The 13143-nt window shown below is 41.0% G+C and overlaps 1 protein-coding gene and 2 long non-coding RNA genes across 6 annotated transcripts in view; 1 reads left to right on the forward strand and 2 right to left on the reverse strand.

Moving 5' to 3' along the window:
- Positions 1 to 13143, reverse strand: part of LOC124276596 — a 210787-nt gene that overhangs the window by 48944 nt on the left and 148700 nt on the right. The window lies entirely within an intron of this gene.
- Positions 1 to 13143, forward strand: part of LOC124276700 — a 21682-nt gene continuing 8539 nt past the window's right edge. Inside the window, exon 1 of the long non-coding RNA XR_006898625.1 lies at positions 1 to 1094. This is a non-coding gene — a long non-coding RNA (uncharacterized LOC124276700). The remainder of the gene's footprint in view (positions 1095 to 13143) is intronic.
- The window catches only part of LOC124276653, a 24063-nt gene continuing 20855 nt past the window's right edge, over positions 9936 to 13143 (reverse strand). For all 3 annotated transcript variants that reach the window (XR_006898615.1, XR_006898607.1, XR_006898604.1), the window contains exons 4-5: positions 10841 to 10846; positions 9936 to 9949 (exon numbers count right to left, since the gene is read on the reverse strand). This is a non-coding gene — a long non-coding RNA (uncharacterized LOC124276653). The remainder of the gene's footprint in view (positions 9950 to 10840; positions 10847 to 13143) is intronic.

Here is a 13143-nt window from a genome sequence, read left to right on the forward strand (position 1 = left end):
GTTGAACTGTATTCGTGTATCTGTTATATCATTGATATTATGTTTGTGTTATGAGAGTTGCTCAAGTTAGTGTACACTGTGAACTTCAACCAGACAATCCTTCACTGGCCTCCCTTTATACAGTATCACCTCTCATTATCAGTTCATGTGTGGGGCATGGGTAGAAAGTTTCCCAAGTATACATGTATATCGCTCTTTACTGTTCTCAGCTGTGAAGGAAACTCCTAGTTCGGGGGTCGATGCTGGCATTGGGTTTGCCTGTCCCAGATGAACATTACCTTTGAAGGTGTTGTGCTTCCACTACGATGATGTAGAGCTAGCGGTGTATATCCCAGAGAAAGGTGTGCGGATTAATACTCAAACCGGAATCACACGTGTATATGTTTGACTCAAGGGAATGTCCACTTTGTAGAGCCGTGATGTTCAACTGACACTGCTACACGAACTTAACTTTGTACTTTGAACTTTGAACTTTGTACCTAGACTGAATTACATGCGAGGCCAGTGAGACACGTAAGGAACATCCTGTGTGACCCGTGACAAAGCAACGTGTATCTTGTTCTTCTTCTGCTGGGAAGTATGTTGTAACGAGATATGATGACGTGATGCTGTGACGTCAAATTGAGTTTCTCCCTTCGCGCCGGAGTCACTACACCAGGGGAGATAACCTGTATCATCCCATGTCAGCATGCTTGTTTTTCTGAGAAACTGACTTATTGTTGGATCTGTTACTCAAAATGGAGGCAGTCAAAACCACGAAACTGTGTATTCCCCGCGGAACCCGTGATTACCATACTAATAACAATAGTAATAACGCGATGTGTTAGTTTGCTATTGACGTCATGGACAGCACATATTATGACATCCTTGTTTAATAAAATACACCAAATACTGAATGGATATTGTGTCGTATATATGTTGTACTAGCAATGTACATGATCCATTCTGGGTCCGACATAACTGCTTGACATCGTCAGGATCAATCTCAACACTCGGGACGTGAATCAAGCAGATATCAAGCAGAAACATAGCCTGAGTTAACCAGGATTCGAACCCAGAACCACAGGTTAACGTGACAATGTATAACACTCAAGGTGGAGTTCCGATGATATCAACAAGTCGTTCAACAAATAAAGCTTCCAGTATATCAGAACAATATGATTGGGTAACTCTTGTAGGTCATCTGGGTCTTGTCTTATCCGTCGTAGACTGTTTTGCACTAGGGTAAAGATAGGGTACAATGTGCAACTACATTATCTCCCTTAGTTCGCCAGGATCAGCCGCGGCTCGCAGGTTTCACTGCAATCACATAAGAAAACTGTTTGTGCAGAATTTTCTCCAGCAGTAACTCGAAAATTGATGAAAGTGATAAAAGACAATAAACTCAATTTCAATTCACTCATATTTACCTATGAATATAGATTATATGACACCTATATATGTGGCTGTCCATTTTGTCGAATACTTTCATACTTTCAAGGGCAGGTCAGAAACAGCAAAATGGTATGGAATCCCAGAAGGGACATTTTCCAGTTGTCATTGCAAAACCATTTAAAACCTGACATAGAATCGCAACAGTATGTTCCTTTCATGATTCCATCACTTTGTGAAATGGGTGATTAGCACTTTTAGCAATTTTGCAGACGTCAAAAATGGGCTTCACACACCGTACCCATGTGGGGAATCGAACCCGGGACTTCGGCGTGACGAGCCAGCGCTTTAACCGCTAGACTACCTCACGGCCCCACTTTGTGGAGGAGAAGGGAGCGTGAGTGTGTCCGTGCACCTGTTGGGAACACTGATAGAATATCGCTGTATGCTGTGTTACCAACAACAGACACGGAAATTGATAATGTTATTCGTAAATCATTAATAACATATATTGGTAATTTCCAGTGGTTCAGATAAGGTCGCCGTGAAGATCTAATTTGATGAAGCTACACTATAAATCTTCACATCTGGAACAAGTCATTTATGTTCTATTGCGCCAATCATAAACATTTCTGTAATAGAGACTCAATTGTGGCAGTAACCAATAGTTTCTGTAGTGGAGGCCTGCTTGTTTCAGTGACCAATATTTTCTGTGGTAGAGGCCCACTTGTGTTAGATATCTATACAAAGTACATGTATTTTGTATCGGCTTCTTCCGGGTGAGAGCATACTAGTCCTACTGTTGATCATAGGCATTCAGCATTGTCCAAAATGGAACATTTGTATATTTTGGCAGAATTCGTCCAGTGTTTAACCTCATTTTTGAAGCGCGCCAATATATGAATACACTAGGTAAATGAAAACTAGTGCTCAAAACAAACTATACATTGCAAAATATTACAAAAACATTTACAAGAATGAAATCGAATTGATAAAACCAGACTGAGACATCTAACACACCCACAGACCCATCCTTTCTGGGAATTCGAAGAAACGGCGAAATAAGTTAACGAATCGCCTAACGCCTTATCCAAAACGACGTTTTCTATGGTGGCTATGGCGATACAGCGACATTGCGATATTGCGATATGCAGAAAAGCGGGTAAGTTGATCCATTCTTAGGATTCAATTATAAGATAGAGGGAAGTATGTGAGATAAAGATGCTCTTGATGCCTGGCATAGATATATAAAGGGATATGCAGTGAATCATATCAACATAAACGACATTGTTATGCAACCTCTCTGGTTAAATCACCAGTTTCGCAACACATCTTTGATAATCAATAACTGGTTCAAACAAGGAATTGTTAAAATTAAAGATATTTTCAATGACTAAGAGTTACTCCTATTTGCAGGACTTAAAACAAAATTTGATACTAAGGGCACAGTACTTGACATAAATCGTGTCATCGTCAGTATTCTCCCAACATGGAAAGAAGTCATTCTAACTGCTGGACACCCAAACATAACAAAGGTATCGATAAGTTCCCCTTGGAATGATCTTATTAAACCAAATAAAGGATCTAGATCAGTTTACGATAGTCTCATATCGAAATCCAATTTTCTAAACGTATGCGATAAATGTGAAAGTGATCAATTAGACGGTCATATCGATTGGAAGACCATATTTGTGCAATATAGACTAACCATTAAAGACACAAGGCCTTTGGATTTTCAATACAAGTTTATTCATAGAGTTACTCATACAAAACGAGAGTTGTTTAAAATGAAACTAGTTGATAATGACAATGTACATCATGTGACGTAAGTGAGAATATTTATCATGTATATATTGAAAGTCCAACCATTAGATTATTCAGGAAAGAATTCACCAATTTTGTTAATTGTGTCCTGCACAGAACATTCGTACTCTCAGCTAAGATACACTATTTTGTGCCAATAGCGACCCCTTGCTCAACCATATGATCATACTAGCAAAGCGCCACATTTATGTCATGAATATCAAGGGTGTGAAATCAAGTTTCACCACATATAAAGGGTTATTAAAAGATGTATATAATATTGAGAAATATTTTTTAGAAACAATTTCAATATGAATTTATTTGAGAGAAAATGGATTATACTCCAAAATGTTCTGTGATTATGGCAAGGAAATAGTTCTACTCAAGTGTATCTGTGTTTGTTCCAGTTTTACATATTTATTTCCCAGTGAAATTGAAACAAAGTGACATGCTATTTCTTATATTATATCATTACGAAACTATGTCCGCGGATTGTTTCATACAAAGTGTATCCAAGTGAAGTGAATAAAAAAAATGTGAAAAAAAGTATGTGAGATAATCGCATTCGTAAAACCGTCCATTCTATAGAAATAGCTCATCCAAAAGCACAATCAGAGATGACATATTCAAAACTGTGATACTTGTCCAGAATTCTGAAGGCTATAAGAGTTCATCAGAATAGATTTGGGCTCTTACGGTACCTGATCGATCTGCCTAATCTTATTGGAAATCGATCTCTGAAGTGTCTATTTTTAAGAATGGTGGTTGCTTATCAAGAAAGGCAAATGTCATTATTTTCCGAAAAGTTGTGGAATACTTTTCTTCATCTATCTATAAATAAGTAAACAATACATTGCACACCAAAATAATTTCAGTAGGTACAGTCGAAGCTGTGTAATCAGGCACTCACTGGGACCAGGGGAAAATGTCGGATTATACAGCCTGTCGGATAATATAGTGCCTCCTTGCTCGAATACTTTTCAAACAGTACCATACATTGTAACTGGCTTCATGAAATTAATGTTGGATTGCTATTTTCTTGGTAAATAAAGGAGAAAAAACTAAATCTGTATACATACACATGTATATCATTGGTATTTATTCTCTTCAGTACAATGTAAATACATGTACATGTACATACCATGCGGACTACCCAATCGCGATCATATTCACATTTTCATGAAAAAGTCCTCCATTGTAGTCATTGATAGGTTGATTGGCAATTTGAGTCTAATATGGGGAGATGATGTCGGATTGTACAACGTGATAGTGTCATTGTGACCAGAAAATGGTGTCGGATTTCGGAATGTACAGATATCAAAATAATTCAATATTAAAATGATGATAATATAGAAGAACGCTGCAGGGACCCAAAATATGTCGGAATACACAGATTGTCGGATAATTCAGACCACTGTATAGTAAATCAATCTCAGAATTTTTGAAATTATCGTTGGCAATTTGGCGGGATGTAGGTTTTAAAGGGGAGTATAGATACGTTTTATGTTCCTGTTAAGTCACCCGTGAAGGTCCGGGATATAATTGATCTTCAGTAATCCAAACTTGTCTTAAGAGGCGACTAACGGGATCGGGTGGTCAGACTCGCTGGCTTGGGTGACACATGTCATCGGTTCCCAATTGCGCAGATCGATGCTCATGCTGTTGATCACTGGAGTGTCTGGTACAGACTCGATTATTTACAGACCGCCGCCATATAGCTGGAATAGTGCTGAGTGCGGCGTAAAACAAAACTCACTCACTAAGTTAAGTAACAGTAGTATATCTAAATCTTTACAGTGCAGTTTGACCATTATTATCATGGCCATCAGCAAAGCCATGTGTTGTGGATGAGGTGCTGGATACTGCACGCTGACCCAACATGTACTGTACATACGATACAAGGATGCCTGTAAGTGAGAATATATGTAGAATTCTGGTTTTCAACGGGACTGGACCCTCATACAACGGCAAGGCAGTTGACTGATGATCCCCTCTGAGATGCTATCTGTGCGTTGCTGCACTATCATGTAATTGTATATTTGACGCCGAATAAAGTTTTGTGGACCCGCTGAGGAACTTCTGTGTTTAAGGAGACAGATAGCCCAACTAAACAGCCCGAGATACAATATTACACATGATTGGATTAAAGCATTTGATTTCAACAGTAGGTCCAATTCATTTATTTTCATCAGATTTGTAGAGGCAAGAGCATTAGGATTTTACTGGAAAGATACATGTACTGTCATCTTTTATATCAGTTCAGACTGCACATACTGCAATTTTGAAATATACTCCCCCCCAAAAGAAACGCATATAGGAATTTCAACTGTATTTTTATGTATATTTTTAAACATCTTGTCGGCTTTATGAGTCAATGAAATATAGCGAAATTGCACACTTGGAATGCAGACCTATCCGTATTTGGCACCAACTCGAAGAAAGTCAGTTCGAGTGTCACATGGAGACGCGTGGTGGCGCCGAAATCAATACCTCGTGTGACCACCGTGGGCATCCAGAACTGCACGGCATCGCCTCGGCATCGAACGAACAGTCTGGGGCTGAGGGTTACGGCGTCGCACCCGTCTGTCCAGGGCATCCAGGTTGATGTTGTGGTATGGGAGGAAGTCTCTAGTGTGACGTGCTGTGTGGGGCCTGGTATTGTCCTGTTGAAACAACTCCCTCTGGCGATCAATGATTGGAAGGAGGTGTGGGCGTAGAATTTCGTCACAGTACCGATGAGCTGTCAGGTTGCCCTGGATCATCACCAAATCACTTCTCCTACGGCAGGTGATCACCCCCCACATCATAACACCGCCGAATCTGTCCACCTGGGGAACGCAAGCGTCGGCGAAACGTTCACGTCGACGTCTGTACACCCGCATTCTTCCATCGCGTCGTTCCAATAGAAATCGTGATTCATCACTGAACCAGATTCGGCGCCTATTCGGTAGGTTCCAGGCCTGAACGTTGGTGCACCATTGAACTCGATGTCGACGATTTTGTTGTCGAAGCACAGTGCTAAATTAAGGTCTTCTGGCACGTAAACCAGCCTCTCTGACTGTCTGTGGAGAAAGCCTCCTCAATCCGGGTATTTGTCGAGCGGTACTGGTCGCCGTAGCTGTTCGATGACGCAGGTGATGTACCCGGATGTACCGATCCTGCACCACAGTGGTAGGTTCCCCCACTACGAGGGGCATCTGCTACCGCATTCTGCCAGCGATATCTCTCCCAGAGCCGTGAAATGGTGATTTGGTGAACATTCATGCGTCGGGCAACTGCACGTTGAGACTGTCTTCTGTGACTGCTAAATACAGGTATTTTATGGATGGTGCGTTTTGTTATGATGTTTCAAAACATACACACCATAGGACTCATAAACAGAGCAAAACCTTTTGTAAAATGAATCACGTTTTAATTCATTGCTGCATGAAATTGCTATTTTCATGATGCGTTTCTTTTTTGGGAGAGTATATATACCTCGAAGTATTAGGCGCGTTCGCAGCACATGAACCTGCGATCCACTGCGTTTTGGAGCACGTGCTTTACATGTGCATTCTAGTATGATCGCCTGTTGGAACTAAAATTTGTAAAATTGCCCTTAGTTTCAGGTGGTGCGTAATTAACGCTCATGTGTATATTTAGTTACAACACGTATACGCACTACAGATGTTAATAAGCCGTTTGCCATGGGCCTTAAAAGACATGTACATCCCAAGACGGCATGGCAGTTAACCCAATTCTAGAAAAATCTGAATAGTACAGTTTATTTTTCAAAAGCAGAACCTTATCTTTTACATGTAACGTTAGAATAACACTTTCTCGATTTGTTTGTAGCTCATACGATGGTTTTAAAGACAAGACAATGATAAATTTGTACAATAACAAACTATTAAGATTGAATAAAATCAGCTAAATGATATGCTAGTAATGACCATTTAGAGAAAACCGGTAAATAAGTCAAACATTTTTACATGTAGTGTTATTTTCAACACTTATGGATGGAACAGTGATTCCATTCGCCGACGTTGTTCCATTGTGTTTTAATTAGTGGTAATATGACGCCGAAGTTGAACAGCTGCTATAAAAGATCCAGTCTTCAATAATAATAACCACTCCACCTTTTGGTGCTTCGTCAATCATGTTTGTTCTCTCGCTATGTATTTTTCGTTTGTTGCTGCATTTTGATGATTCAGACGATGAGTTACACAATAGCACCATATTCATGATGGGCAATCATAGAAGATTACTATTGTATAAAATCCATTTGCATACACCGAATATTATCTTTTCGTGAAATCACTAGAAAGTATTTGCTTTCTCACTTAAACTAATACGATACTAATTAAAATACAACATGGACGCATCACACACACACATACACATACGCACATACCACATACACACAATCTCATATAAAGATGAATATATCGCTTTATCGCCATATCGCAGTATCACTGTATCGCCATTTCGCGTAACCATTCCGCATTATCGCACTGTCGCTTTATCGCAGTATCGCTATATCGTCATATCGTTATGTTGCACTATCGCCTATTTATATCGCATCATCGCAATCGCCGTGTTGCAGTATCGCCGTTTCGTGTCGTGTTATCTTCATTTTGTGTCGTGTTATAGCCATTTCCTGTCGTGTTATCGCCATTTCCTGTCATGTTATCGCAATGTCGTGTCGAGTTATCGCAATGTCGTGTCTTGCTATCGCCATATCGTATCGTGTTATCGCTATTTCGTTTTGGGGCTGTATCGCAATATCGCTATATCGTGTCGCCATATCGCAATATCGTGTCTTACTATCGCTTTGTCGCAATATCGCCTAGATTTTTCAGGGCGATGAAGCGATGGCCCTAACGAGCCACCATAGTTTCCTGATGTAACAGGGGCGGTGGGGTAGCCTAGTGGTTAAAGCGTTGGCTCGTCACGCCGAAGACCCGGGTTCGATTCCCCACATGGGCACAATGTGTTAAGCCTATTTCTGGTGTCCCCCGCCGTGATGTTGCTGGAATATTGCTAAAAGCGGCGTAAAACTAAACTCAGTCAGTCAGTCCTGATGTAACACGAAATGCACGTGCATTCTGGCGGTATAAAACAGTCTACGCAACACGTGAGCAACACGGCAGTAACAAGAACACAAAATATATACCACGTTTGAGGCAAATCGATAGAGAGAGCTATCGGAATGTTCCAACAAGGAGCTAACCACACCGTGACTGCCAGAACCTTCGGCTGCACCCGAGCACCTGTCACCAGACTGATGCAACGACAAGCAGGCAATACGTCAGACAGGCCTAGGAGTGGTCGACCAGGTGTGACAACGCCCGGTGATGGTCGCCACATCCGGGCAACTCATCTAAGAAATCGTTTTGTAACGACGACGTCAACGGCAGCGACGGCACTAAGACACCGTATCAGGCGACATACAGTGTACCAGCGACTAAGAGAACATGGTATTCCAGCACGTCGATCATACTCTTCTGTGTCGATTGACAAGGGCCTGGAGAATTCAACGTTGGCAGATGCGTGATTGGCGACGTGCGATCATGATGTTCACTGATGAGAGCAGGTTTTGCCTGTACAGGAATGACGGCCGGGCTCGTGTTACAGACAAGTAGGTGAACGTATATCGCCGACTGTTTGGAGCCGTAGCGTGATGGTGTAGGGAGAGATCTGAACCCATCTTAAAACGAGACTTGTGATTATTCATAGCAACCTGAATGCAAGAAGATACACAGATGATGTGCGACCAGTTGTGTTACCATTTATCCAGCAACAACCACGTGACATTGTCCACCAGCACGACATCTGAAGGCCTCATACAGCAAGACTGACAAACGACTTTCGGCTAACATCGTTGTTTTGCCGTGGCCAGCATGTTCTCCCTAGATGAATCCCACAGAACACTACCGGGGACTACCTGGATTGACAAATCAGAAGCGCCACCTGTAACCGTTCAGCAACTGGAAAAGTGTCTCCTACAGGAATGGCAGCGGATCACGCCAAACGTCATTCGTCGTCTTACGTCATCAATGTGTCGACGTGTTTCGGCGTGTCCGAAAAAAAGTGAACCGGTTTTTGACAAGTATTATCTCATGGATAGATAAACCGAATTTATTAAAACTTTATAATTTGCGAGCAATCTTAGATATTTTGTAGACTTGTTGATACCCTAGGGTTACTCTATGAATATTTGTTATTAAATTTGGTTTCTCTACCTCTGAGAAAATACTTGCGAAAAACCGGTTCACTTTTTGGGGGACACCCGATATACAATGTATACGCAGTAAACCCTAACTGCAGCTTGAACTCAACAGGATTTAGAATCACAACCAACATTAAGCCCGTTAGGAATTTCTCTACATTTATTAGCAAGTATATGTCATTCAGTACAAATTAAGGCCTTTTCAAGATAATTTAGTGATTTAGAATTAGGCTGAACCAGGTACAACAGTCAGCACTGAACAATGTCTGCTGGCCACCTTACTGTCTGTCCCCGGAACTCCCTCAATGTACCCAGTCTAAAAAGCATGAGGCTCCGTTGGGCAGCGATCTGTTTCCTATAACAGTGCCATACACGATAGAGTAATACAATGTCACGTGCACCACGATACGGTGTTATAAACACCACTATAACAGTGCCAAAAACGACAGCACAATACAATTTTAAGTACACCGCTATAACGTGATATATACACCACTATAACAGTGCCAACGCGACAGCACAATACAATTTTACGTACACCGCGATACAGTGTTATATACACCACTATAACACTATAATGGTATCAAAGAATTCTCGGATTCATATTTGTTTTTGTGCAGTATACACTAATACAATTGAAAACGGTGCTATATAGGCAACGACTATACAACACAATGTCATGTAGATAACGACTAAACACGATGTATAAACCACTACAAGGGAGGTGCATACACCTTTTTGACACCATACAATGGTATGTATGCACTACAACGACAACAGCAGTTGAGGCCTTTGTCATGCTCCTTTAGTTTAAGTCTCAAATCAAATCATGTTATCCACATTTCCCCTGGCTGTTGAAGATGTGCCTGGTCGAAGACCATCCTTGAAGTTTTTCCTTCACTTACTTGAACTCCTAGTTCTTAATAGTGGCACAGGAAGGTACGTCACTTCTAGAATCACATTATTCACTTGTATAATAGTTTCAGAAAATGCACTAAGTTAATTACATGTAGTATTAAATTCTTGAAAGTAACGTTTGATTTGAATAACTGCAGATATATCAAAGGTGAAGACTAAATGTCCTTGGCCATCATCCTTCAACCAGAAACTGACCAGTCCTCATTGTGTGTACAAGATATTCTTTGAGGAAATGCGCAGGGAACCTATATATCCCTACGCTTCATTTCCAAGAATTTCATCGCATTACCGCTTTCTTAAACGGGTGTACTACGCGAGACTAAATAGTCCCTTAGAAACGTGTTTTTCTCAGCTAACTTACAAAAACTGCATAGTTTCTTAAACATTAATACCTAAGTGTTTTCTGTACTTGATTGCTTCAGCTGTGTATTAGTAATTGCAAAGAAAACCGTATTTTATCAAATTTGTGTGTGAGTAGTTCGTTTGGAGGCGAGACGTGACAGTCGCAGGCACAACACAGACGCGAGACCTGGGAACTTACATCTCGCTTTGTTTAGTCCTCACAACAAATACATTGAACGTGGTCAGTGGCTGAACAATATCTACAACTTTTTTCCCCATATGCTGCTATCAACCTTCACATTGTCTTTGACATTTATTGGAGATAGTGAAGATGCCATGTTTGTTTACATCGACAACAGAGGAAGGATGGTTAGTGACGTCCCAAGGTGTTCTTAGGTTTCACATGATTTCAAGCATACATACTGTAATCTACCATGGCTACGTGAAATGCTCGAATTTGATTGGTCAACCCATAACTTCAGGCGGTATCAATTTGGATTAAAATGCTTCTGATTTCACGGCGCTTCACTGCGCACGTATACAACCCGCCGCACTACTTCAGCTTGGCCACCAACATGATTAATATCAACATGTCACAGCTATAACGCCGAGAAAACAACGACCGCACCCTATCACCTATCTGAATTCCAGCTCCCCTAGCTTTCTGATCATAGTTTGTCTTTTGTTTTTCTTGTAACTTGATAGATATTTCTGAGGCCAGCTCATATGCTTCTTGAAGTCGCAAACGCAATGTCTTCGTGTATGATAACAGATTTTCATAACCCGGATTACTATCAATCCCGAAAACAATATCTACTGGCAATCTTGGGTGCCGACCAAACATCAACATATAAGGGGTATAGCCAGTTGTTTCGTGCTTTGTACAATTGTAGGCATGAACAAGTGGTCCCGAGTGGGTTTTCCAGTCTGCCTTTTGGTCGGACTCCAATGTTCCAAGTATATTCAACAAGGTTCTGTTAAAACGCTCACACTGCCCATTTCCCATAGGATGATACACAGTACAGTGGTACGCGATTTGTCCAGTCCCATGATTGTGCAGAGTTCTTTTATCAGTTTAATTTCAAAGTTTGCGCCTTGATCAGAATGATTTCTGGTAGGTATTCCATAATGTACTATGAACTTGTTCAACAATGCATCAGCTGTGGTCCGGGATGTCATGTTTTTGGTTGGAATGGCCTGTGCATACTTAGTAAAATGGTCTGTGATAACTAAGATATGCTGAAAATTCCCCTTCGATGGTTCCAAGGTCAAAAAGTCCATAGAGACAAGTTCCAGTGGATATGTTGTAGTGGCATTTACTAGTGGCACCCTGGTATTGGTCTTTGTCCTGTGCCCAATGCATCTGTTACAACTTCGAACCCATGATACAACATCCCTAACCATTTCAGGCCAATAGAAGCGATCACGTAGTAAGGATAAAGTCCGGTCTCGTCCGAGATGTCCTACATCATCGTGCAAACCTCTAAGAGCCTTCTCTCTGAATTCAGATGGAAGAATCAACTGACTTCTTGTCTCCTGATCTTCTTTGGTTATTCTATGAAGTACTCCTCGCTTGAACCATAGTCTACCAAACTGCCGTTGTAAGCCTGCAAATTCGATGGAAGGTAAATAATCACGAGGTGGTCTTTTCCCTTGACTGACAAATTTAATCAGAACTGCAAAGATGGGATCAGCAGCTTGTGCCTTTTTCCAATGTCTGTTAGTCATTGCATCCATTTCAACTCCGTCCTCTATCACCAAATCACTTGACATACTAAGACATTCCACAAAGTTCTGACATAATATGGAATTACAGATGGCTTTGATAGAATCCTCCTTGATCTCCTGCTATCCATCAACAGTATCTTGAGTTGCAGAACTAGGCAGAACATCTGCATCAATGTTCGCTTTTCCCGGTCGATACAAGATACTGAAGTGGTACGCCGCAAGGGATGCCAACCATCTGTGTCCAGTGGCGTCAAAAATGGCCGATGTCAAGACATATGTCAAGTGATTATTGTCTGAGTATACAGTAAATGAATGTCCATACAGATAATCATGAAATTTGTCGGTGATAGCCCATTTGAGTGCAAGAAATTCCAGCTTGTGTGCTGGATAATTCTGTTCAGATTTGTTCAATCCTCTGCTTGCATAGGCAGTCACTCTCAGTTTATCATTCTGTTTCTGATAGAGTACTGCTCCTAATGCTAGTTGACTGGCATCTGACAGGCAGTTCAAAGGGTATGGAGTAATTGGGAAATCCAAGTACTGGTGGTGAAGTTAATTTAACCTTCAATTCCTGAAAAGCATGGTCATGTTCCGGTTTCCAGATAATATCCTTTGCATTTGCTAATTTGCCCTTTGCATTCGGACTTGGCATTAGGTGAGTTAGAGGCTTGGCAATCGTTGAAATGTTTGGAACGAAACCAGCAAATCCTAAGAACTGCCGAACTTCAGTGGGAGAAGTTGGTGTTTTCCAGTTTATGATAACTTCAGTT

This window comes from Haliotis rubra, unplaced genomic scaffold (assembly GCF_003918875.1).
Source record: "Haliotis rubra isolate DU_JTF1 unplaced genomic scaffold, ASM391887v1 Scf1052, whole genome shotgun sequence".
Lineage (NCBI taxonomy): Eukaryota > Metazoa > Mollusca > Gastropoda > Lepetellida > Haliotidae > Haliotis > Haliotis rubra.